Genomic DNA, 27,172 nt, shown 5'->3' on the forward strand with positions numbered 1-27,172 from the left:
TGAGGTACTTTAAGTCTATGATTATTTCAAAAATATCATTTATCAACATTCATTGTTTTCTGAAGCTCTTATCTCAGTGATTGCTTTGGCTTATCCATTGGTGTTGCTTGGGTTTACTTGGCGCCTAAAAGTTGACTCTAAAAACGTAGCCAACTTTTTTAATCTTTGCAAAAAGAGCAAATTGCAAATATGCCCATTAATATTCCATTTCGGAACAGGGAAAAATTTCCAAAAGAAGATCAGTTCCTGTTTTTTGATCTATCCATGTAAACATTAACGGTATCACCTAAAGAGGTGATTTGATCAAAAAAATTTGTTCGCGTTAGATCCCAGACAATTTGTCAATCGCTCAAAAAAGGCTCGTGTCGATTGGTCGAAAGAAAGCTCAAGAAGTCTAATCGGGAGATCGGTTTTTATGGCAACTACATCAGGTTATGGATTGATTTAGACCATACCTAGTACAGTTATTAGAAATCATACCAAAACGACATATACAAAATTTCAACAAACGTGGATAACAATTGCCACCTCTAGAGAAGTCCAATCGGGAGATCGGTATATATGGGAGCTATATCAGGTTAGGGACTGATTAAGACCATATTTAGCACAGTTATTGGAAGTCATTCCTCTACGACAAAATTTCAGCCAAATCGAAAAAGAATTACGCCCTTTCGAAGCTCAAGAAATCAAGACCCAAGATCGGTTTATATGGCAGCTGTATCAAAACATGGACCGTTTTGGCCCATTTACAATCCTAACCGATCTACAATGAAAAGTACTTGTGCAAAATTTGAAGCCCCTAGCTTTACTCCTTCAAAAGTTAGCGTGGTTTCGACAAAAACATTCGGATGGACGAACGGACAGACCGATGGGCCTGGCTAGATCGACTTAAAATGTCATGATGATCAAGAATATCTATACTTTAAGGGGTCTTAGACGAATATTTCGATGACGAAATTATTACACCCCCATCCCAAGTTGAGGGATATAAAATGAGACGTACCAGTAGCATGTCCGCCTTTGACGCTGAACTCATGGATTCGAATCCTGGCGAGACCATCAACAAATTTTTTCAGAGGTGGTTTTCTCCTCCCAATGCTGGCAACAGTTGATAGGTACTATTCCATGTAAAACTTCTCTCCAAAGAGGAGTCGCACTGCGGCACGCCTTTCGGACTCGGCTATAAAAAGGAGGCCCCTTACCATTGAGCTTAAACTTGATTCGGACTGCACTCATTGATATGTGAGAAGTTTGCTCCTGTTCCTTAGGGCAATGTTCATGGGCAAAATTTGCATTTACCAGCATCCCGCATTATGTAAAGTTTATTAGACTGTCCCATGTTATGAAGAAGATCCAAAAAATCCGAATAGGACAGTTCAGAGAGGTAATTTCCTTTTTTAAACTGAGGAGAGCGTCATACTGTCAAGTAGTATTAAGTTTGCAGTGATGCAAATCTCACACTTGGGTTCAAACACCTACGAACACATAAGACCGTTGAAAGCGGCTTTGTAGTTCACAAAAAAAGGTGAGTCTCGTATTGCTCTTCTCCAAGATTTGACGAAGTGTGCATAGCTGCGTGAGTGGTTAGCTTGTCCGCCTACGACGCTGAACGCCTGGGATTAAATACTGGCGAGAACAAGAGAAAATATTGTCAGCTGTGGTTATCCCCTCCTAATGCTGGCGAGTTACTACGCCATGTAAACACTTCTATACAAAAGGGTGTCGCACTATGGCACGCCTTTCGGACTAGGCTATAAACTTGAATCGAACAACACTCATTAATATGTGAAAAGTTTGCCTCTGTTCCTTAATGGAATGTTCATGGACAAATTTGCATTGCATATCCGGTCTATGCCGAATTCACCAAGTCTAAAGCTCAGTTACTTCGTTGACTTTTGATGTAAGTCTTTCACATAGTACGCCTGTAAGTTTTTCGAATGCTATAGGAAGTGGACTAATTCGAATAGAGAGAGTTTAGATTCTAAACTTCGAGAATGCGTTCATCTAGCCGCAGACCAGTTGATGCGTACACCTCATCAGTTTTCGTCTATGCGGCATACATTCTATCTAATACCACATTCAGGGCTGAAAATCATCTGAAAATCACTCTCCATTCATATCGTAAGCATTCTATCTGAATCGATATCAGCTTCCAGATTTCCCTCTTTGTTTCTAAAGCAAACAATGCCTGTTTGGTACAGGCCAGGTTTTATGTTTGAGTTATTAGTAGAATTCACGAAAGAGGCAGAATATCCGTCACCTAACTCTCCTTTTTTATATCCACCACCGAAGAATGGGGGTATATTCATTTTGTCATTCCGTTTGCAACACATCGAAATATCCATTTCCGACCCTATAAAGTATATATTGGGTTGCCCAAAAAGTAATTGCGGATTTTTCCTTTAGTCGGCGTTGACAAATTTTTTCACAGCTTGTGACTCTGTAATTGCATTCTTTCTTCTGTCAGTTATCAGCTGTTACTTTTAGCTTGCTTTAGAAAAAAAGTGTAAAAAAAGTATATTTGATTAAAGTTCATTCTAACTTTTAATAAAAATACATTTATTGTACTTTCTTTTAAAAAATCCGCAATTACTTTTTGGGCAACCCAATACATATTCTTGATCAGCGTAAAAATCTAAGATGATCTTGACATGTCCGTCCGTCTGTCTGTTAAAATCACACTGCAGTTTTTAAAAATAGAGATATTGAGCTGAAACTTTGCACAGATCCTTTTTTTGTCCATAAGCAGGTTAGGTTCGAAGAAGGCTATATCGGTCTATATCTTCATATAGCCCCCATATAGACTGATAGACTGATCCACCGTTTAGGGTCTTAGGCCCATAAAAGCCACATTTTCTATCCGATTATGCTGTAATTTGGGACAGTGAGTTATGTTAGGCCCTCCGACATCCATTTTCGATTTGGCTCAGATCAGTTCAGATTTGGATATAGCTGCCATATAGACCGATACTCCGATTTAAGGTCTTAGGCCCATAAAAACCACATTCATTGTCCGATTTTGCCAAAATTTGGAACTGTAAGTTGTGTTAGGATTTTCAACACCCTTCTTCAATTTGGCTCAGATCGGTTCAGATTCGGATATAGCTGCCATATAGACCCATCCTCCGATTTAAGGTTTTGGGCCCATAAAAGGCGCACTTATTGTCCGATGTTGCCGAAATTTGTGACAGTGAGTTATTTTAAGCCCCTCGACATACTTCAGCAATATGACACACATCGGTACAGATTTGGACATAGCTGCTATATAGACCGATCCTCAGATTTAGGGTCTTAGGCCTATAAAAGCCACATTTATTATCCGATTTTGCTAAACTTTGGGACCGTGAGTTGTCTTAGGCCCCTTGACATCTTTCTTTAATATGGCACAGATCGGTACAGATTTCGATATAGCTGCCATATAGACCGATCTCTCGGTTTTAGGTTTTCGGGTCATGAAAGGCGCATTTGTTGTCCGATGTCGCTGAAATTTGAGACAGTGAGTTGTGTTGGGCCCTCCAACATTATTCTTCAATTTGGCCCAGATTGGTTTAGATTTGAATACAGCTGCCATATAGACCGATCTCTCGATTTAAGGCTTTTGAGCCCATAAAAGGCGCATTTATTGTCCGATTTCGCAAAATTTGGGACATTGCTTTGTGTTAGGCTCTTCGACATTTTTCTGCTACTTGGCCTAAATCGGTCCAGATTTGGATATAGCTGCCATGTAGACCGATATCTCGATTTAAAGTCTTGTCCCCATAAAAGACGCATTTATAATCCGATTTCACAAAATTTTGACACAGTGACATGTTAGGCTTTTCGACATTCTTGTCGTATATGGTTCACAATTTATACACAATTGAACAATGACTTGTACTAATTAGTATTTGATCCAAATCGAAACATATTACGATATAACTGCTGTGGTTTACATATATACCCGAGGTGGTGGGTATCCAAAGTTCGGCCCGGCCCATCTTTACGCCTTTTTACTTGTTTTCTATACATCTCTTTGTCTGACACGTCAATGAGTGCCGTCCGATTAAATTTTAAGCGCAATGATGACGGGTCTCTTTCTTACAGCCGAGTTCAAACGGCTTGCCGAAGTGCGACATCTCTTTTGAGATAAGTTTTTACATGGCATAGTACCTTACAAATGTTGCCAGCATAAGGAGGGGAAAAACCACTATGACCTCCAACAGATGCACCAATTATGGTCCCATTTGGTCTAACACCTGATATAGTTCCCATTTATACCGATCCCTCAAATTTACTTTTTGGATCTAGAGAGGGCGAGGCATTTATATTCCGATTGTCACAAAACTTTGCATTATCTTGACATTTTTGGTCCAAAGACGAACGTGTTGATTTTGAACAAAATAGGTTCAAATTTTTATTTAGCTCCCTTATACATCTTTCATCCAGTATGGCCTTTTAAGGCTGTGGTTCTATACAATATTTCAATAGGTATGCAAAATATTGGGTTGCCCAAAAAGTAATTGCGGATTTTTTAAAAGAAAGTAAATGCATTTTTAATAAAACTTAAAATGAACTTTAATCATATATACTTTTTTACACTTTTTTCCTAAAGCAAGCTGATAACTGACAGAAGAAAGAATGCAATTACAGAGTCACAAGCCGTTAAAAAAATTTGTCAACGCCGACTATATGAAAAATCCGCAATTACTTTTTGGGCAACCCAATAAAAGTCTGGCTAGATTTCAACATAGGTTCCATATATTGAGAGTAGAACGGTAGTGTAGGATATCATATAGTCATCCCCGCCCGACTTTTGGCTTTCCTTACTGGTTTTAGCTTCTGTATATAAAGAGAAATAGCTTAATCCGAGTATCTGCAGTTCGCATTTATTATCCGATTATCATAAGCACTAGGTAGACTCGATCTTGCCGTTCCATACTTATTTGATACCTACCATAAGTTGTAGGTATTTTCTATATTGGACAAATTTCCAATTACAAATACACAGAGCTTCCCTAATATGCTTGTGTGCCCCGCATTTCACAAAAAAGCAGGTCATTTCTTTTGTGTCTCTGTTTATGCGATTCTTATCTCCCTTTGCCATTGTAGTAATTATGGGATTATTACCCACACACATAGACAAGCTGCCGAGATATTAAAGTCATAGACACATTGAAGCATTTATAATTTGAATAGAGGCATGTCCACATGTCCCTCGTGCCTTGTAATGTGATGATGGTGTGCCTATCCACGTGCGTACCAGCACACTATTAACCATGATAATTTCATAACTATCAAAACGGCAAATGTAATATCCGGATATATTCTACATATAATTGTGTATTAGATGGGTGTGTTGCTCAATGGGTGAAACAAATGACAATAATTGGTTAACCCTGTTAAAATTGCAAATTTCTTGTAAGCAAAGAATGCAAATTTTTGCCACGAACATTGCAAAGGGAAGTAACACAAGAAAGACTTCTCTCGAATCAATGAGTGCTAAAGTCAGTTCCACAATTCGGTCCAAAATTATCTCTCGAAAATGCAAAGTCTGTTTAACGAACCAAACAACCAGAAACGATCAGGAGTTACTGTAAAGAAAGATATTCTTAGTGAGCATCCTAACAGTACGAATTAGAATACATATTTGATTTTCGTATTTGCGTATTTTGATATGGAATATGACCAAGGTGGCGTATGAGGGCATCGTGATTGAGAGCGCAATCATACGCACACATGTCCAATAAATTTAATAAAAAATTTTAATTTGTGATAGGCACCAACATTTTATTTTCTATACCAACGGGATTAAAAAAAACAGTAAGGAAAGGGAAAAGTCGGGCAGTGCCGACTTTATAATACCCTACACCTACCCTATAAATGCAAAAGGGGGGCTATATCTAATTCTAAAGCAATTTTGATGGACCTCGGCGGATGTTTTCAGATGGGTTATTAAACAATCTCTATCAAATTTCGAGCAAAGCAAATATGTTCAAAATGCAATAACTACGGTTGACAAATGACCACAAATTATCCAAAATCTGGCGAACATATATATGGGAGCTACATAAAAAACATAAATCGATTTTGACCAAACTTCTTAGACATTGTGGCAGTCTTTGGGGAAAACATTGTGCCCAATTTTGGTACGATTGGGCAATAAATGCGTTGGCAGTGACTTTAGAAGTGAAAATCAAGCGATATATATATATGACAACTATATCTAAATCTGATACTATTTCTATGAAATTCGCCAGTAATATTAAGAGTCATAAGAAAATTCATCTTGCCAAATTTCGAGAGAATCGGTTAACAAATTAGCACTTTTTTGGAATATTTCTTAAAATTGGACGAACATATAAATGGGAGCTATATCTTAATCTAAACCGATTTCGACCAAACTTTATGGATATTGTGGAAGTCAATGAGGAAATCGTTGTACAAAATTTTGGGAAGATTGGTCAATAAATGCGATTGCAGTGGGTCTAGGAATGAAAATCGGGCGATATATATATGAGAGCTATATCTAAAACTGAACCGATTTCTATTTAATTCACCAGTAATATCGAGAGTCAAGAGAAAATCCTTCCTGCCAAATTTCGGGAGAATCGGTTAACAAATGACCATTTTATTGCTGTATGACTGCAAATCAGACGAACATATATATGGGAGCTATATACAAATCTGAGCCGATTTCTATAAAATTCACCAGTAATATTGAGAGTCAAGAGAAAATCCTTCCTGCCAAATTTCGAGAGAATCGGTTGACAAATGTCCATTTTATTGGGGTATTACTGCAAATCGAACAAACATATATATGGGAGCTATATCCAAATCTGAACCGATATCTATGAATTCAACCAGCAACATTGAGAATCAAAAGAAAATTCTTTCTGCCAAATTTCGGGAGAATCACTTAATAAATGACCATTTTATTGTAGTATTACTGCAAATCGGACGAACATATATATGGGAGCTATATCCAAATCTGCACCGATTTCCATGAAATTCACCAGTAAAATTGGAAATCATAAGAAATCATTCCTGCCAAATTTCAAGGGAATCGGTTAACAAATGACCTTTTTATCGCTGTATTACTGAAAATCGGACTAACATATATATATGGGAGCTATATCCAAATCTGAACCGATTTTTTTCAATTTCAATAGGCATCGTCTTTTGGCCGAAAAACATGCCCATACCAAATTTGAAGACGATCAGATGAAAATTGCGACCTGTAGTTTGTACACAAATTAATATGGACAGACGAACAGACAGACAGATTCTGATTCTGAGTCGATCGGTATACTTATCAATGGGCCTTTCTCTCTTCCTTTTGGGTGTTACCACAGTAGTGGTGTTGGGTATATAAAGAACTGATGCACACGTACAGTGAAAGCAACTTCACTTCAACAATAAAAAAGGCATAAAGTCTGCTAAAAAATTAACACAAAATTAATTTTGTTGAAGGGCGTAGTTGTACACCTCACTGTGTTTGAAATCGATATAGTTTGAGAAGGTTTACTTTGAAACACACGACATCGGCAAGTCACTTAGTCACCTATATCAAGTTATAGTTCGATTCGGGGCTCAAGAAGCAACATCGAGAGATCGGTTTATGCGAGAGCTGTATCAAGCTATAGATCGAATCTGACCATATTGCACACGTATGTTGAAGGTCATGGGAGGAGGCGTTGTACAAAATATGTGCCAAATCGGATGAGAATTGAGCTCTCTAGAGGCTCAAGAAGTCAAGACCCAAGATCGATTTATATGGCAGCTATATCAGGTTATGGATCGATTTGGACCATACTTCGCACAGTTGTTGGAAGTGATATCACAACTGTCAAATCGGACGAGAATTGCGCTCTCTAGAGGCTCAAGAAGCCTAGACTTAAGATCGGTTTATATGGCAGCTATATCAAAACATGGACCGATTTGGACCATACTTCGCACAGTTGTTGGAAGTGATATCAAAACATTATGTGCAAAATTTCAGTCAAATCGGATAAGAATTCTGCCTTCAAAAAGCTCAAGAAGTCAAGACCCAAGATCTGTTCATATGGCAGCTATATCAGGTTATGGACCGATTTGAACCATACTTAGTACAGTAGTTGGAAGTGATATCACAACAGCCAAATAGGACGAAAATTGCGCCCTCTAGAGGCTCAAGAAGTCAAGACCCAAGATCGGTTTATATGGCAGCTTTATCAAAACATAGACCGATATAACCCATTTACAATCCGAGCCGAACTACACCAATAAGAATTATTTGTACAAAATTTCAAGTGGCTAGCTATTCTCCTTCAAAAGACGGACGGACATGGCTAGTTTGACTTAAATGGGCTACAGGATTGGGATAAGAGCCAATCCAGAGAAGACGTAGGTGGTGCTTTTCACGCGTAGATATAAGATACCGGAGTTCAGACTTCCGTCCTTGGACGGGGTCACCCTGCGGCTGTCGAACGATTCGAAGTACCTACGCATAGTCCTCGATTCGAAACTGTCCTGGAAGAGGAACACCGAGAAAAGAAGCCGTAAGACACTGTGTGCTTTTCATTCCTGCAGGAGGATGTTCGGTAGGAAGTGAGGGGTATCTCCCAAGATGATTTATTGGATGTATACTGCCTTCCTGAGACCACTATTGACCTATAAGCATGGGTATGGTGGAATGCCTTAGAGTAGAGGACGTGTGCGAGTGAGTTTGAGACAATGCCCAGAGTGTAGCCTGCGTCGGGATCACAGGGACACTGAGATCCGCACCGTAGGCAGGCCTGGAAGCGATGCTGGATATGCAGCCCATTGAGGCCTATATAGACTGAGGGAGCTCGGCATGCTGTAGGATGATGGTTGCGGCCACAGTTCGATTCTGGTTGTTATGGATCCGAAGGGTAGACTGAGAAGGATATCCGACTAGCTGGAACCAGTATCGAATGGAGTGAGGGCATTCGCGATTCGATTTCCTGGGAAGGATGAATGTAGGGCGAATGCTGTATTTGAAGAGGATGAAACCTCGATCTACACCGATGTCTCCAAAATAGAGTCAGGGACTGGATTGGGGTCTACTCTGATGCACATAATACCAGTATGTCTCTGAAACTCCCGGACGAGTGTACGGTCTTTCAGGCAGAGGTCTGTACCATTGCAATGGCAGCAAGAAAAATCCTTTTCGAGAAAAACATTACACAAAAATTTTATATTTTGAAAAAATTACATTCGGTTAAAAAGAAAGTTGCATTAACCCATTAATGACGAAAAATTACCCAAGAATGGAGGTGCCTTAGAACTATTCTAGCACGAGCTAGAAAAATCAAGAATATATATACTTTATGGGGCCACCGTAGCGCAGAGGTTATCATGTCCGCCAATGACGCTGAACGCCTGGGTTCGAATCCTGGCGAGACCATCAGAAAAAATTTTCAACGGTGGTTTTCCCTCCTAATGCTGGCAACATTTGTGAGGTAATATGCCATGTAAAACTTCTCTCCAAAGAGTTGTCGCACTGCGGCACGCCGTTCGGACTCGGCTATGAAAAGGAGGCCCCTGATCATTGAGCTTAAACTTGAATCGGACAGCACTCATTGGTATGTGAGAAGTTTGCCCCTGTTCCTTAGTGGAATGTTCATGGGCAAAATTTGCATTTTGTGGGGTCTTAGACGCATATTTCGAGGTGTTACAAACAGAATGACGAAATTAGTATATCCCCATCCTCTGGTGGAGGATATGAAATTCCTCATAATTGTTAGGAGTTTCTATGTCTTGTTGCATTCGATGGGTTCTATATTAAGAAAATAAATTTATGGCAATAATCGTACTTCTTCAGCCATCAGGTGCGATTTTGTGCCATTATCATGAAATTCACCTTTCTTCGCTAAATGGTCATTTAATATTAAGAAAATGATTTTGTTTTGTTGTAGGGGCTTAAAATTAAGTGCGTGGGAGGCCGCCCCACCCTACATACTTCTCAAACTGGACATATTTGTGGTTTAAGGCAAAAAGGGGCTCAAATCTGATATCTGTTTTATGGCCAAGTGTTTCTGGGACGACTCATCTCATATAGTCCCCCTGAATCCCAAATATATACCGACTTTAGCAATATGTAGCTCAAATGTGGTTTTTGTAAGTAGAGTATGAATCTGATATCCACTTTCGGAGCAAAAGGTTTGCCTACTCCAAACCACCACCAAAACCAAGAGAATGAAGGAGTTCTAATATTCAAGGGGTCGACCCCCTTCCTACCTTTTTTCAAAAACGCCAGATCTCGGAGATGGATAAGACGATTTATGCGAAATTCGGTTTGCTTATAATAACTCAAAAACAGAAATTTGGTATAATTATTTAACGTGGGATGTCTAGGGCGGCCACCTCACCTCCAAAGCCATCCAAGTGGAAATTTTAACAACATTAGGCTCAAATGAATGGTATTTGAGACGACGAATTTGATACATGGGGATTCACCTCACCCCCAAAAACACTCCCATACCGAACATATTTACCGACTATAGCAATATAAGGCTCAAATGAAAGAAATTTATGAGTAGAGCACCAATGTGATATCCAAACTGGGGCGAAATATCTGAAAGTCCATAGCAGCACCCCCCAACCGGACTTTTTCTGACCGTGCCAGTATAGGGCTCAGATATAATAAGAGAGTAAAAGAACACGCAGCGGAGCGGGCCCTGTCCAGCTAGTTTTTAATAAAGGAACTACATCGACCTCTATCATCATGAACAGGTGGGAGGTACTAGATATTAGCATTTATTTCGAAAACTACCCGTACATGACTTGGAAATCTTGGAAGACAACAGCTTCTTCAATTATCGTTACATTAGTTTCATGGTCCCTGGGTTAAACAGAAGAAAAGGGAATAGATAAGAATAAGATAAGCACTATTCTAACTTATCTCATAAGCCGGGGTTTAATAAGAGTACTACATGCCTGCATCCGTTTATGTTTGTTAAAATCCCAAAGATCTTCCCATTAAAGGTTTTGGCCACCTTCAGCCATAATTTTCTCTCTGTTAGACTAAAACTTTGTACATGGAGTACACGTTAGCCCTTCTTCATTAGCATGAAAAGCATTTCAAAGAGTACTTCAATTCTTGCGATCTTCTCATATATGATCAGGAGCTTCGAAGTGCTTCTTTGAGCTACTTGACCGAGTTAAAAAAGGAATGGTTCTGTTGGTTGCAGACAGTAGAGTAACCAAAGCATTGTCGAATTGATAGCAGCCTTTTTTTTGCCTTATATAAGATTGAAAGAAAAAACCTTAAACTGTTTAGATGTGTTTTTGTGTTGCTCCGCTTTATATCAGTTCTTATCAATATTGAAGTGACCCTCACACAAAAAAAAATTCAATCAATCTAGAACTACTTTTTTCAAGTTTTTTGCCTGTTAGGGCGAAGATCATTATATTTTACAATTTTTGTTTGTTTCTCTTTCGAGACGAGCTCAATCAATGATCGGAGATTGAGAATGGAAAGGAAAGCCAAAGATAGCAACCCACACGAACCACTATGGGACGCGTTTCGTCTATGGTTAGAAGACTTTTCAACCATATTAGGTGTGATGACTTCAAGGGCCGTACGTTGGTATGTGGTATTTCTATCGCATTAATTGCGAAAACGCATCAATGATACAATTACCACATTAACCACGCTCGACAACCCTGTCTATTAGCTGTACTTTTTCCCAATGCATGTGTTTTTGTGTAATGACGGACTTTTTTTCTGTGGCAATTACACTTCTTCCGCAGTACACATGATTTTGTGCATCTGTTGGAAGTTGTATTGATGACTTCGAACACTAGACAACGGCAACGGCTCTCGCTGTTGCTCCGTGTGCCCAGGTTCGAATCCCAGCTGGGTTCTGTCGGCCTTTGGCTTTCTATTTTTCATTTGCAATCTCCGATCATTGCATATTAGCATATTATTGCATATTATTATGGATATGGGAGTGGAGGGTTGTTTATTTATCCATGGTGGAGGGTATCCAAAGTTTGGCATGGCCTAATTTAACACGTTTTTACTTGTTTTTTTGTTTGTTTTATTTCTTTAGGGGTGTTTAATTTACCCATGAAGCGGATATTCTCGCTAAGTTTGTATGGAGAAAAATGCTATCCGTTTAGCTAAGCGGCTAATCTTATCGCCGCTTACTACCGCCGTTTATTTTAAGATATGGTGTCATCATTCAATTTGAATGACAAAACTAGAAAAAGGAAGAACACAATATATTCGTATATATTCACTGATTAAACGTCCTGAAGTGGCAAATTGCTTAGGATTTTAATAAAATCACATTTATGAACTCCGATAATTATTTATTTAACATTAAAATTAATTATTTTGTTGATATTGGGTTATTGCGGATGTTGTGTCAGTGCTGCCAATATTAAAGTATAAATCATTCAGCGGGATGAGTGTTTTATTATATTGGGTTGCCCAAAAATTAATTGTGGATTTTTCATATAGTCATAAATTGACAAATTTTTTCATAGCTTGTGACTCTGTAATTGCATTCTTTCTTCTGTCAGTTATCATCTGTTACTTTTAGCTTGCTTAAGAAAAAAGTGTAAAAAAGTATATTTGATTAATGTTCATTCTAAGTTTTATTAAAAATGCATTTACTTTCTTTTAAAAAATCCGCAATTACTTTTTGGGCAACCCAATATATCCATAAGCTAGCGAATCCGCTGGACTGGTTAATAAAACATAGCATTTGTTAACTTCACAAACGTGTGATGAAACAAACACGGAACAGAAACAAAGTAGTTCAAGTTTGTTTTTCTTTCGAGACGAGCTCAATGATCGGAGATTGCAAATGGAAAAGGAAAGCCAAAGATAGCAACGGACACCAACCACTATGGGACGCGTTTCGTCTTTGGTTAGAAGACTTTTCAACCCTGTTAGGTGTGATGGCTTCAAGGGCCGTGCGTTGGTATGTTGTATTTGAGTCATACTAATTGCGTAAACGCATCTATGATATAATAATCACATTAACCACGCTGGACAATCCTGTGTGTAAGACTCTGTCTTCTAAAAGGTATTAACTTTCTTCCTCTATCAGATTGGGCAAACCTCAGTCTCTCAAACAAATATCTGGGTTTCTTTTCCACAATAATCTTATATGAAAATATTAATGATCTGGTATTTAGAAGATTGTTGAAATAAGTCCAAATAGAGAATTTACATATTGTGAAACATGCTGACTCCTTTTTAAACCATACACATAACGGACTATGCTGGTAAAAGCTACATTCAATTTTCGGAGGCTCGAGGAATCACAATGCGAAAAAAGTTCACAACCAAATATCAAACCTGGAACTTGGAATGCTTTCGCCAGAAGATTTTGGATATTTATGGGCACGAAGCTTTGCATAAGTCTGCCCGGCTACAATGTTAGCATGATCGGACCAGCTCAAAGAAGTGTTAAAAACCACGCCTTAATTCTTCGCACTAGGTACAATATCAATCCTCTGGCCATTGACGTAAATGTCCGGTTGTTGCATGTTGAAATTCTTGTTTTTGTGAACAACCAAACATTTAGATTTACTTGGATTTAACAACAAACCATTTGCAGTCGCCCAGTCATACACGCGATGTAGGTCCGCGTTAAGTTTACTTATGCAGTCGTCTGCATTGTCCACAAAGGCGCTTTGAAAAATCTGCACGTGATCAGCATATATCATAATCTCACCGTGTGCTAGTTGACGAGGCAAGTCGTTCGCATATAATGAAAAATAAGTGTACCTATAATAGAGCCTTGGGGAACCCTCTTAGGTACGAACCAGGGGTTAGATAAAAAATTCCCTGCGCATACAGACTGCCGTCTATCACTCAGATACGACATAATCAGACTCGTTGCCGATGATGTGAAGTTAAAAAAATTCCATAGTTTCATGCACAAATTCAGGTGATTAACCGTGTCGAAAGCTTTGGAGTCATCCAAAAGAACCAGAAAGCCAATTTTGTTCTCATCAATGTCATTTCTGATCGATTCAGCCACTTCAACCAATGCAGCAACTATGATCAGAACGGAAGCCGGACTGTCTTTCTGACTACAGGGAAATCTGTCCCTGAAGAATTTTCTCAAAAACCTTAGAGAGATATCATAAAATTAATATCGGCCGATAATCAACGTTGGATTTGGGAATGGGGATAATCTTTGCATGCTTCCAGGTAAAATGATACACACTGGAGCTCAAAATTGAATTAAACAGGTACGTAAAGTACGGTAGGAGATATGGAAGTAATATTCGTACAAATCTCGGATCAACTCCGTCCAAGACAATTGCATTTGACTTACCACGGACAAAACTCTCATAAACTTCCTCATGGATAACGCATCTAAACTCAAAACGACTACGGTCATCAAAAACGAAAGCCGGCCCATCATCATCACTGTAAAATTGCGTGTCCGTTTATATATCGGCTATGCTTACGAAGGTCCTGTTGAGTTCATCTAGATCCCCATGGTATCGAGTGTTCGACTTGGGTTTACCCACTCCGATGTCATATATCACCTTCCACTTACTCTTCGAGCCCACTGAGCAATCATATCTTGAAAAATAATTCTCCATTTTAGCCGCATTAATAAAACCCCGATAAGCGCCTTGATTCTTGAATTGAACCATGGCTTTATTTTGGCCGAAGCCCTTTTAATCCGTATTGCTAATGCCCATGATGGGCATTAGCATTACTATCCACAATAAGTTTTTTTCTCGCTGCAGAAGCTATGTTCAAATACCGAGTAATATACCAGAACAACAGTCAATGTGTTTGGAAATTTTGGTTATTTTATTCAGTAGTATAAGCCACTTTCCCAAAAAGCGATAAAGTCATCAAATGTCAAAATAGACGCAAATAATAATTCTAAATAAATGTTAAATTATATTGTCTGATTTAAATGATATTCTAGTATATAACAAAAACAAAACACACACACACACATACACACACAGCATTTTGTGTTGAGTGAACCTGACCAACCTTTAGCGCCGGTGGATAAACTATACTAGCAAATGTTTCACTCTTCGTAATGTTTTGCTAATGGTTACAATTAAACGTGTATTTTTGATTGGTCATACAATGTAGTCTTTGAGCATTGGATGGGTGGTGTTGCGGTTGGACTATTTACTATCACAATTTGACGGATAAGACAAATACCTGTCTGGGAGCTTAGAGAGCGCTAATGCACATTTAATTGCTGGATGGATATTTCTTGGAAAATAATTATTCGTTTAAAGCAAAACCTCGAAAGGGTTTAGTTTCAAGGCTTTTGTTTTTATTTTTCCATCCAATACCACTGAGTATAAACTTACTTTAATTGGCTATGACAAAACATTTTAGTCGAACATAGAAAAGCGTTCCAAGTTTCGAGGTGTCTCTTACCGCTTTATCCATCCATTGGGTTTTTGGCCTTCCCGGTTTGGGTGTACCATCGTGATCGCCTTCAAAAGACTTCTTCGCTGGAGCTTCTTCATTCATTCTGACATCTAATTTTGAGGCGTTTAATTATGCTAATGTTGTCATACAGTTTGTGGTTCATACGACGCCGATACTTTTCATCAATGCAAACTGGTCTATAAACTTAACGAAGAATCTTTCTCTCAAACACTCCAAGCACTGCCTAGTCTGCTTTTACAAGTACCCATGCCTTGGAACCATATAACAACACGGGTAGTATCTGTGTCTTGTTTAGTGCAATCTTCTGTCGAGAGGTGGACATTTTTCTTAACTGCTTGTTCTTCGCTTTATTTCAAAACTTGTGTCATTCGATTCGGTTACGGTGCCGAGGTAGATAAAGTTGCTGACTATCTCAAAGCTGAAATATGCCTGTTCACGAAGCAAGCAAGACGAAGATGGGCCAATTTAACGCACCACGTTTCCTCAACGAAATGAATTCGACAGGAATTGGACGTTTCACATTCAAAAACGTACTGAGAAGGCTTACAGACGTTGAAAGAGAAAATTTTGTCTTAGCATAGGCGAAGCGACGAGGACCCACTAGGGCACTGGACACTAGATATCCGACCCATTGACAAACAGATTAACTGTGAGGCAGTCACTGTGGCTATGACGATTGAGACGATGAGAGAATGGATTAAGGATATGAGCAGTCCATACCAGCGCGGTATAATCGCTGTATAACCGAGGCGACGGAAACCTAGTATTGCCGTTTTGAAGATCATATTTCATGGATGGATCAAAGCAAGAGGACAGAGAGGGCCTGGCGGTCTACATTGAGAAATCAGGGACTGAGATCTGTTTTAGACAGCCTGACTATAATACGGCCCTGCAGGCGGAGACCCGGGCGATCACGGAATACGTGAGGTGGTGTGGTGCTAACACGACGACGTCGGAGCTAACGCGAGGACGTCGTTGCTAACGCGAGGAGTGTGAATATTTACTTGGATAGATCAAAGCTAGAGGACAGAGTGCGCCTGGGGGTCTACATTGAGAACCCAGGGACTGAGATCTGTTTGAGACTGCCTGACCATAATATTGTCCTGCAAGCGGAGATCTGGGCGATCACGGAATGCATGTGGTGCTAAGGCGGGGACGTCTAGTGGGAACATCTTTACTGACTGTAAAATAGCCATAAGGGCAATAACAACGAGGACGGTAAGGTTACGGAATGTCTTGCAGTGTGAGAAGGAGATTAACGCCTTCTTTGAGGATGCTAAAATCCGCATCGTTTGGGTGTCGGGCCATAACAGAGTAAGGGGAATGAAAGTGCAGAAAGTGCGGTGAAGGCCAGAGGACTGCCATCAATAAGCTTGGTTAACCCCAAGCCTTTGGGTCGACGTAGTCCGAGTTAAGGGCATGGGAGATGAATGCGCAAGCAACTTTGTGGAGCAGCAAAGCGGTCATTAGGACGGCGAAAATCCTATGGGGGGATCCAGATAGTGAGAAGACGAGGTTATTATTGAAAGGAAGTCAGTATAGCTATTGGTATCATAACGGGATACATAGGACTACGAGCTCACTTATGTAAAATCGGTGCGGCAAGTGAGAGCATGTGTAGGGCATGCGGGCTTTCGCGTCTAACAGATAACGGCACTAAGGGGAGACACAATACCAGACAGGAACCAACGTAGGTGCGTGGCATGGAAAACAATTGAGGAGTTTGTAAGTAACACGAAATTCCCTATTTCAAATCTACCTCTTCGAGGTCAATTTCTAGTTATTAGAGCGCACAATAAGCCGATTACTGGCTTAGGTGTATGTCAATAGTGACATGGGGCGGATTAATGTCTGCACCCTCTTTTCAACCAAAACCAACCTATCCCTAAGGTCTTAGGCCTATAAAAGTCACATTTATTATTCCATTTGGCTGCCATTTGAGCCAGTGAGTCCACTCGACACTCCACTTCAATTTGGCGCAGATCGGTCCAGATTTGATATAGGTTCCATATAGACCGATCTATCGATTTATGGCCTTGGACCCATAGAGGGCGCATTTAGTGTCCAATTTCGCTGAAATTTGGGACAGTGAGTTGCGCTAGACCTTTCGACATCTTTTTTCAATTTGACCCAGATTGTTCCAGATATAGATGTAGCTGCCATATAGACCGATCTCTCGATTTATGGTCTTCGCTCCGTAAAAGAAGCATTTCTTATCCGATTTCCATCAAATTGGACACAGTTACTTATGTCACTTTTCGATCTCCGTGACCTACATGGTTCAGATAGGTCTATATTTGGATATAACTGGCAATGAGTCCAATATTGCACTAAAATTGAAAAGCGACGTGTATTTATTAGGTCATTCAATGTCCGTTCCAAATTTGGTCCAAATTGGACCATATCTTAATATAGCTGCTATGGGTTGCATAAATAATGCATTTTTCGTTGGATTATGCAGAATAGACGTTTACATATATACCTGAGGTGGAGGGTATCCAAAGTTCGGCCCTGCCGAACTCAACGCCTTTTTTCATTTGCGTGGGTCGTCAACATTAGAGCAGTCCGTTTTTATACCCTCCGCCATAGGATGGGGGAATACTAATTTCGTCATTCTGTTTGTAGCACCTCGAAATGTGCGTCTAAGACCCCATAAAGTATATACATTCTTGATCGCCGTGACATTTAAGTCGAACTAACCATGTCCGTCCGTCCGCACGCTAACTTTTGAAGAAGTAGAGCTAGCCGCTTGAAATTTTGTACTAATACTTCTTATTAGTGTAGGTCGGTTGGGATTGTAAATGGGCCAAATCGGTTCATGTTTTGATATAGCTGCCATATAAACCGATCTTGGGTCTTGACTTCTTGAATCTCTAGAGGGCTCAATTCTGATCCAATTTGACTGAAATTTTGCACATAGTGTTTTGATATCACTTTCAACAACTGTGTGAAGTATGGTTCAAATCATTCTATAACCTGATATAGCCGCTATATAAACCGATCTTGGGTCTTGATTTCTTGAGCTTTTAGAAGGCGCAATTCCTATCCGATTTGGCTGTAATTTTGCACGTGGTGTTTTTGTGTCACTTCCAACATTTATGCGATGTATGGTCCAAATCGGTCCGCACCCTGATATAGCTGACATATAAACCGATCTGGGATCTTGACTTCTTGAGCTCCTAGAGAGCGCAATTCTCATCCGAGTTGGCTGAAATTTTGTACAACGGCTTCTCCCATGGCCTTCAATATACGTGTGCAATATGGTCCGAATGAATCCATAGCTTGACACAGCTGCCATATAAACCGATCTCCCGATTTTGCTTCTTGAGCCCTGAATCGGACTATAACTTGATATAGCTCCCCCTCCTCCGTCCATATTCATTATTCTTTGTTTGCCTAAAATGAGATACTGCGCAAAGAACTCTACAGATGCGGTTGAGGGTATATAAGATTCGGCCCGGCTGAACTTAGCACGCTCTTACTTGTTTTCTACTCTTTCGTTTCTCAGCGTAATACCTCACATTTTCCGGGCCAAGCGCCTCAACCACATGGTTTATGCAAGATCGCATATGTATGCCTCGATGTCGCTAGCCGCTTGCTTCAAGATCCGACCCTCGTTTCCAGCCGCTCCTAACCCAACAAAACCCGATGTTGGCCATTGAAGGCGCCAATAGTTCGTATTTAAGGGCACTCAGTATTTAAGGCAGTGCCACCTGACCCTTCACTTAAACTCTCCTCGAAATCGCTGTCTGCCCGCAGCCGCATTTGCAGCTAGACCACATAAATTCGAAGACTTCCACTATCCGCAACATGTGGACGCCCGTAAGCTTTCAGCTAAGGTTCCCGTGATAACGATGGTTAGCAATTTTCCTGTGGCAGCTATATTTCAATAACTATCATACATGCGCATTAAAATTTAGGAAAAACTATCAACAAATTGTCGTCAATGAATACAAATGGGACAAGGCTGTTGAACATAATTTTCTATGGAAATAACTCGAAATAATTACAAAGTTATGATGGCAATCCCATGGCAGCCGGTTGTAGGTACCGGATTGACCCGTTGAATTCCTTCATCGGCAAGGGCTGCCGCCTCAGTGTACGACACACTGCTACAACAACAACAACAACAAAGTTATGATTTCATAATTCATATACCCATCACCATGACTAAGGAGATTTACTGTCTTGAGTGTATTAAAGTGTTGTTGATAGACTAAAGAGAAAGTTTCGTTTTGTTTTTCCTCAACTTGCAACCTATCGATATTCGACAACTCAAAACCTAAACAGCCAAATGTTTAGTTTTCCGAAAATTACACATACCTGTTTAAACAAGGGCTAGACTTTTCACTAAGATGTCACCCTGTAAGTGCGGCACAATCCGCGTAATATGAGAACATACGCCAGTGCGTATACTTCATCAGACTCATTGGCCATTGTCCACGACAGAGGAGAAGAAGGAACAAAGATTGTCCTGCTCTTAGATTGACCCCTACATCACCCCATCCCATTGAAGTACTCTCTTAGGGAAAATAGTTTAAATGTTTTCTTGCTGTTAATTAAGTTCATGTTTTTTTTTGTGATTTTAACTCTCAGCCGTAGCTGGCTAGAGATTTTACAAGAGAGTGTCGGAGGAAAAGTGAAGAAAACTGTAAAATTTTTGTGTTGAAAGCGACTCCACACTTTGACTCAGTGACTGACTGACCTGCAGACAGACTTGGTCAACTTTCATACAAATAGGTCAACACACTGTCTCTATCTCGTTCTCACACTTGGAGTCATTTAGAGGCCAAAACAACAAAGGATAGTAACAACGCCCATTATTTGGATTACAGCGAAAGGTGGACACATGTCCCAACCATGTCACAGTGTTTGTATTGAACAATCAAACACATTGTACACATACATACACACATATTGATAGACAAATGTTCTACAGTTCGTTGGTTTCGTGGTTTTATGTATGACCATATATAGCAGGGTGTGTATATTAGGGTGAAACGTATGAAGATGGTGGAGATTTTTTTTTTTAAATACTGCGCCATATGTAAGTGAGAATGACATACGGTATTATAAGATTTTGCTTAGGTTAAAGTTTTTCTGATTATAGATTTGTGCATTTGTTTGCAACGCTAAGAAGAAGAAGAGCTCGACCCATCGATAAGTATACGGATCGACTTGGAATCACTTCCTGATTCGATTTAGCTATGTCCTTCTATCCATGTATTCTTGTAATCAAGGTACAGGTCGCATTTGTTGTCGAATTTCACAAAATTTTGCATAAGTGTCTTATTTGGTCCAAGAACAAACGATATTGATTTTTAAAAAAATCGGTCCAGATTTAGATATAGCTCTCATATATATATTTCATCCGATATGCCCTTTTAAAGCTGTAGAAGCCACAATATTGGTCTGATCCTTACAAAATTTGCCACAAAGTGTTTTTTTAATGATCCAAAATGCTTGCAAAATGTTATTGAAATCGGTCCAAATTTAGATATAGCTTCCATATATATCTTTCATCCGATATGCCCTTTTAAAGCTGTAGGAGCCGCAATTTTGGTGCGATCGCTACCAAATTTGGCATGAAATGTTTCGTATGACGTCTCAATATGTGTGTATCATTTCATCTAAATCGGTTAAGATTTAGATATAGCTCCTATATATAACTTTCGTCCGATTTGACCTATATAGGATGTAGAAGGCACAATTTTGGTCCGATCTTCACAAAATTTGGCACGAAGTGCTTTTTGTGACGTCCCAATATGTGTGCAAAATTTCATCATAATTGGATCAGATTTTTATATAGCTCCCATGTATATCTTTCATCCGATATGCCCTTTAAAAGCTGTAGTAGCCACAAGTTTGGTCCCATCCTTACAAAATTTGGCATGGAGCGTTTTATTCAACGATCTCATATGTGTGCAAAGTTCCATAAAAATCGATCCAGATTTAGATATAGCTCCCATATATATTTTTCATCCGATATGCCCTTTTAGGGCTGTAGAAGCCACAATTTTGGTCCGACCTTTACAAAATTTTGGCACAAAGTGTTTTTTTGATGGCCCAAAATGCTTGCAAAATTTTATTGAAATCGGTTGAGATTTAGATATAGCTCCCATATATAACTTTCGTCCGATTTGACCTATAAAGGCTGTAGAAGGCACAATTTTGGTCCGATCTTCACAAAATTTGGCACGAAGTGCATTTGGTGACGTCCCAATATGTGTGCAAAATTTCATCATAATTGGATCAGATTTAAATATAGCTTCCACGTATATCTTTCATCCGATATGCCATTTGTCAAAATTGCGTATCAGTAGTATTTTAAAATAGAATGACTTCGTCAGGACAATCCATGAAATCCTTATGGTCCATTAGAAAAAGAAATGCCATGCCATTCATAGCACAAATTATATGACGAAACAGTACCAATTATTTACCAAATGTGTATCGGTGCGTATGATTACTATTTGATAACTATGCCCACTCTGCCATGCGCCATACGCCACCTTGGCCACAATTTTTCGTTAACAAATACTTGGCAAAAACTGATTTGAAAATTAAATAGCGGGACAACAAAGTTCTCAAATTAAAGGTATTTGGTAGAAGCACACGAATCTGGTATTAACATTCATCTTCAAGTGTCTGGAGCTCGGTGCCTTCATCGCTTAGTAGTAGAGTACGAGTCTGATTTCAATATAAGGGACCAATTTTCTTGGGAGCAGCCCCAGCCAACAAAAACACCTAAAAGGAAACGTAGGTCAATGGGAATTGGAAAAGGACTCAAAAATGCATTGAAATAGAATACGGATTTGGAATAAAAATGTGACTTCCACATGTCTGCGCCTAGAACCTTTAGTTGTGTGCTGTACACTGAGTTGGCAACCCTTGCCGAAGAAGGAATCCATTGGGTCATTCCGGTACGTACAACCGGCTGTCACAATAACCTTTAGTGTTGTTGTGCTGCTTTATCAACTCCTTTGGATCTGTTAAGCAGCTTATCATAATGAGTTCCAATGGATCTTTTGAGAATGAAATTCTGGGGGACGCAGACTCCGAAACTAAAGCAACAGTGTTGGGAAATCTGAACCCTGAATTTGGTTCGGTTTCTGAAGATAAATCTACTCCTGAATACACATTTTCCGGGATACTCTACAACAGTCAACGTAGCCCCAAAAGAGGTTGGGACTGATATGCATTCATCGGGGGTTGTTGGGAAAATTGAGTCATGAATTGTTTGGGAGAGAAAAAGTCTCGGCTAATTTAAATCGCTATGCTCCGATAATTTATCACAACTTGAATTGAAATTTGTGTCTGATAGATTGACTCCTTAGCTTAGGGTGGCTTCTTACCTTGTATCGAAATATCGTATATATCGCTGCGATGGAGAGACACAAAAGTCATTTTCATTTCAAAAGTGAAAGATTAACGTCCTATTAGTCGGTTATCCTTTATGCAAAAGACTGTAGAGAGGTTGAAAAAATCTTATCGTAGGGCAAAGAATCGCCTGTCTTGGCATTTAAATTGCAAGAGGATTGTATTTTCGAATTGAAAAACAGCCCTTATACTGTCGGAGACCTTATGGCCCTGTGTTGTTTTGGCGCCTCTTGGTGAAGCCCCTAATTTGGCCACCTCGGCATTTCGGAAATTTTTTCGGGCAGCAAATTCTTCATTTGCGGTCCGATTTCAAAATTCTTTTTGTTTTGTTTGATAGTGCTCAAAAATTTGGACAAAAAACTTTGCTTAAAGTATACAACATTTTCACTGATTTCGGGAATATACGGTTTGGAAATCAAAAAAATGTGAATAAGTGTATTTTTTCAAATTTTTTAGTAGTTTTTTTCGATTTTTTCCCACTGTGAGTCATTCTATTGATTCGAAGTAGATTTCTATCGACTATCAGCGAGCTTATGGAAAGGTCACTGTGGGGGCTATCAAGATGGGCTACGAGAAATGGTTTGAAGGTAGACGGATTGAGTGTTTTCACTCGGAGACATAAGATACCGGATTTCAGACTCCCCTTTTTGGACGGGAGATGAAATACCTGGGCCTATTCCTTGGTTAGAAACTGTTCTGGAAAAGGAATACCGAGGAAAGGTGCCGATGGGTCGTTTTCGACTTCTACTCCTGCAAATGTTTGTTTGGTAGAAAATGGGGGTTAGTCCGAAGATAATGTACTGGATGTACACGGCCATTAAGAGAGAGAGAGAGATATGGAGCACTGGTATGGTGGAAGGCTGTGGAGAAGAGTACAAGGATAGGTATAGACACTGGCCTGCTTACGAATCACGATTTCCCGATTTAAGATTTAAGCGTATTTGTTTCAACGGATAGGTATAGAGACTGGCCTGTTTTCGAATCACGATTTCCCGATTTAAGATCTTGGGCGTATTTGTTTCCAGATTTTAACGAAATTTCCAACAGTAAGTTGTTTTAGACATGGGACATTCTTGCCCGATCGGGTCGATGTATATATATCCTAATCGTCTGTTTAAACCTTTTTCATTGAATTTTTGTCTAAATTTGGATAGGATAAACGTCTGTGGAAGGAATCTGTGTTCAGCCGAAACTTTAATAAAATTTAATTGACATTTTGTCCCTTTACCGGGAGATCGGTCTATATGGCATCTTTATCTAAATTAGTCCGATAACGCTTGGCTTACAGTTAAACAATTTAAATGCCTTTATCAGAATCCCTTTACTGATTTGTGAATACGCTCAACGGGTTTAAGGTAATTTGAGTTTGGATGTTAATTGTATTCTATTCTTAACAGACTTTATTTTAAGCCCAATATTCTCATGGGGATTATGGGAGTAAGAAGGCTCCCAGTGTGGCGGTTGGTGGATTTATGGGGTGGTGTGGACCCCCAGAAACGTGGTCCCGAAAGTGGGTATGATGCCTTCCAAATACCTTGCATTTGGGTCCCATATTGCCTTGACCCGTAAATATGTATGTCCGATTTATGGGTGTTTTCGAGGTGAGTTGGTCCCCAGACACTTGGCCCTTGGCTCAAATACCATTTATTTTGATCCCATATTGCCATTAGTTAGAGGGAGGTTTGTGGGATGAGGCGTACCCCAATCACTTGGCCTCAACATTGGTTATCATTTTCGTTTTCTAATCTCAAATACCTTTTATTTGGTCGGTAAATTTGTACTCTTGGGCATGGGGCGATGCCCCAAATACATGGTCCCACATTTGGATATCAGATTCGTATTCTACACCCAAATACCTTTATTTGAGCCCCATATTACGATAGTCAATAAATAATTGCTGTTTGTAGGGTATTTTTGGAAAGGCGTAGAACCCCCGAAAATTTGTCCCGAAAATGGCTATCACTTTTGTGTTTTACTCCCCAATTCTTTTCATTTGAGCCCCACATTGACCTAGTCGGTGTATATGTCCGATTTAGGTGTGTTTTGGGAAGTTGAGTGGTACCTCAAACATTTAGCCCTGAAAATAAATCAGCATCGTGCTCTACTTTCAATATCCTATATTTGAACCCCATATTGCCTTTGGACTCAAAGTTGGATATCAAATTCGTTTTCTAATCTTAAATACCTTTCATTTAAACCCCTTATTGCAAAAGTCAGCAAATATGTTCGCTTTGTGGAGAGCTCCAATCTTTTTTAAACCCAAGTTGTCATGGTGAGCAAAGACGTCGTATTTGGGGGTTGTTATGGGGTTGGGACGTCCCCTAAACAGTTGGTCCCAAATGTTGTTATCAGATTCGTGGTCTACTCCATATTTGCGCCCCATATTTGTATAGTCGGCAAACATGTGCGGTTTGGGGGGGTGTTATGGGGGATGGGGGCCCTTCAGTGACTTTCTCTGAAAATATATATCAGTTTCGTATTCTATTCTAAAGTTCCTCTTATTGGAGCCCCACATTGCAATGGTCAGCAAAGACTTCCTATTTGGGTGGTGTTGTGGGGCGGGTTGGGCCTATAGAAACTTTTTCGCGAATTTGATATCAGATTCGTGGGGTACTTCCAAAAACCTTTGAGCCCCATGTTGCTATGCTCGTAAATTTGTTTTCTTTGGGGGTGTTTTTGGGGAGACCCAATCATTATGTTAGGTTTGCAGTATAAGCAACTAATCGCCAATTATACATGTTGACACCTGTTGTCAATTCATGCTAGAGGAATGTTAATTTATTTAAATTTGCGAAATAGCCAACTTTTTTTACAATTCCATCCAATGTCTTAGGCATACTCGTACATTCAGACAAACATATGTCGGTCCAACTTCTTTTCCCCATATCCATTATTTGGGTTATTTATCCGTTCATAGTGCTAGTCCAAGGAATGCCAAAAGTCAACCAGAATATATTTAATTATCAAAATTTCTTTTAAAGCTTTTAGGGGGTTAGGTTGGAGGAGAGAAAGTGAAATAAAGCAAAGCTAAATGTATTTAATTACCTTTATTTAATGCCAATAAAATTCTGCCTGCTGTGGTATCCCCTAATGAAGATTTGCTGCGACCATTTAAATCCTTGGTGTATAGGAGGGCCAGTGGCGGTGTTTAGTGATATGGATTTCTCTTCTGTTTTCGAGCAGTAATGGTGGGTGTTGGGCGTTGGGCGTTGGAAAGTAGGTGTTTCCTCCAACTATGTACTATGTATGTAGCTGGTAGTTATGTTACTACATGTACAACCTTCCTTGCCTCCTCTGCTATGCACCATCTATTTTTGTTCGAGTGGTTAATATTTGCTGTTTCGTGGTGTTTCCGTTTTTTCGTGTGTTACTTTTGAATCCATGAAATTTTTATTTTTAACCTTTCACTAGGGCTTGTATGGTGAGAACATGGTATCTACGTCACTGGGATCTCTTGATATCCGTTTTACACGAAGGCACTTCAAAATTCAAAACAAAAACACATTTCACTTCTATCTTATCAGCGGTGTCGTTCCCTTTTGATTCTATTCGGTTGTGTGTTGTTTTATTTTTTGGGGGTGGGGGGGGTTTTCGTTTTATTGGTCGTAATATTAAAGGTCAGAAAAATGTTACCACCATTATTGGGAATACGCGGAAAAGTGCAACAACCATAAACAGAAATATCCTTTGGGAAGCAAACAGGGAGTGCAAGCAAAGAGAAATATTAACAAAACGCTGGCACAAACATGCCAACGTACATATGCTGCCTATTGATAAGTATACAAAGTCCTAGTATTTACTTAGTGCTTGTCAGTGGTAAAAGTTATAGAAATTTCAAAGACAATTAAAAGTTGTTATTGACACATTATTTCATTCGGCAAACAATAAAATAACATGAAAGCTATTCACACATATCACCCGATAATATTGTAGAACTTTCCCTTTGATGTCTCAACTCAAAGTTAAACAATTTGAGTTGAAGGTTACCAACTAACATTTGAATCAAACTATTTAAAATGATAAAAATTAATATCTATTTGTCCGGCTGTATGTCTTTGTTGTATGACAATTGCCTTAAATCATTTTATTGTACCCCTTCGATATATCGAGAGAGAGATATGTGTGCTGATCGAAAATGTCTCTCTATAAGTCCATCAGTCCGTACGACTTAGCGGTTATCAAAAACGGAAACTACAATGAATTCTAATAACATTTGCCAAAGCACCTATGGGTCTTCAATCAAAATCAAGCTTCCAGTTTTCACCGACAAAGTCCGTACGTCGCACAGTGGGAGAAAATCGAAATAAGCTAGAAGAAAATATGCCCTGTGAGAACGGGTAGAGATTAGTTATTAAAAGTCGTAACAGAACACCGCATTCAAAATTTCAGACAAATCGGACGAAAATTGCG

At 39.4% G+C, this 27,172-nt stretch overlaps 1 protein-coding gene across 1 annotated transcript in view; it reads right to left on the bottom strand.

Annotated features, from left to right (window-relative positions):
- LOC106089804 (prion-like-(Q/N-rich) domain-bearing protein 25) overlaps positions 1-25,900 on the bottom strand; it is a 63,373-nt gene extending 37,473 nt beyond the window's left edge. Inside the window, exon 1 of the mRNA XM_059363341.1 lies at positions 25,808-25,900. The gene's annotated coding sequence lies outside the window, so the exon portion shown is untranslated. The remainder of the gene's footprint in view (positions 1-25,807) is intronic.
- Positions 25,901-27,172: the final 1,272 nt, after the last annotated feature.

The sequence above is a fragment of the Stomoxys calcitrans genome, chromosome 2 (genome assembly GCF_963082655.1).
Source record: "Stomoxys calcitrans chromosome 2, idStoCalc2.1, whole genome shotgun sequence".
Classification (NCBI taxonomy): domain Eukaryota; kingdom Metazoa; phylum Arthropoda; class Insecta; order Diptera; family Muscidae; genus Stomoxys; species Stomoxys calcitrans.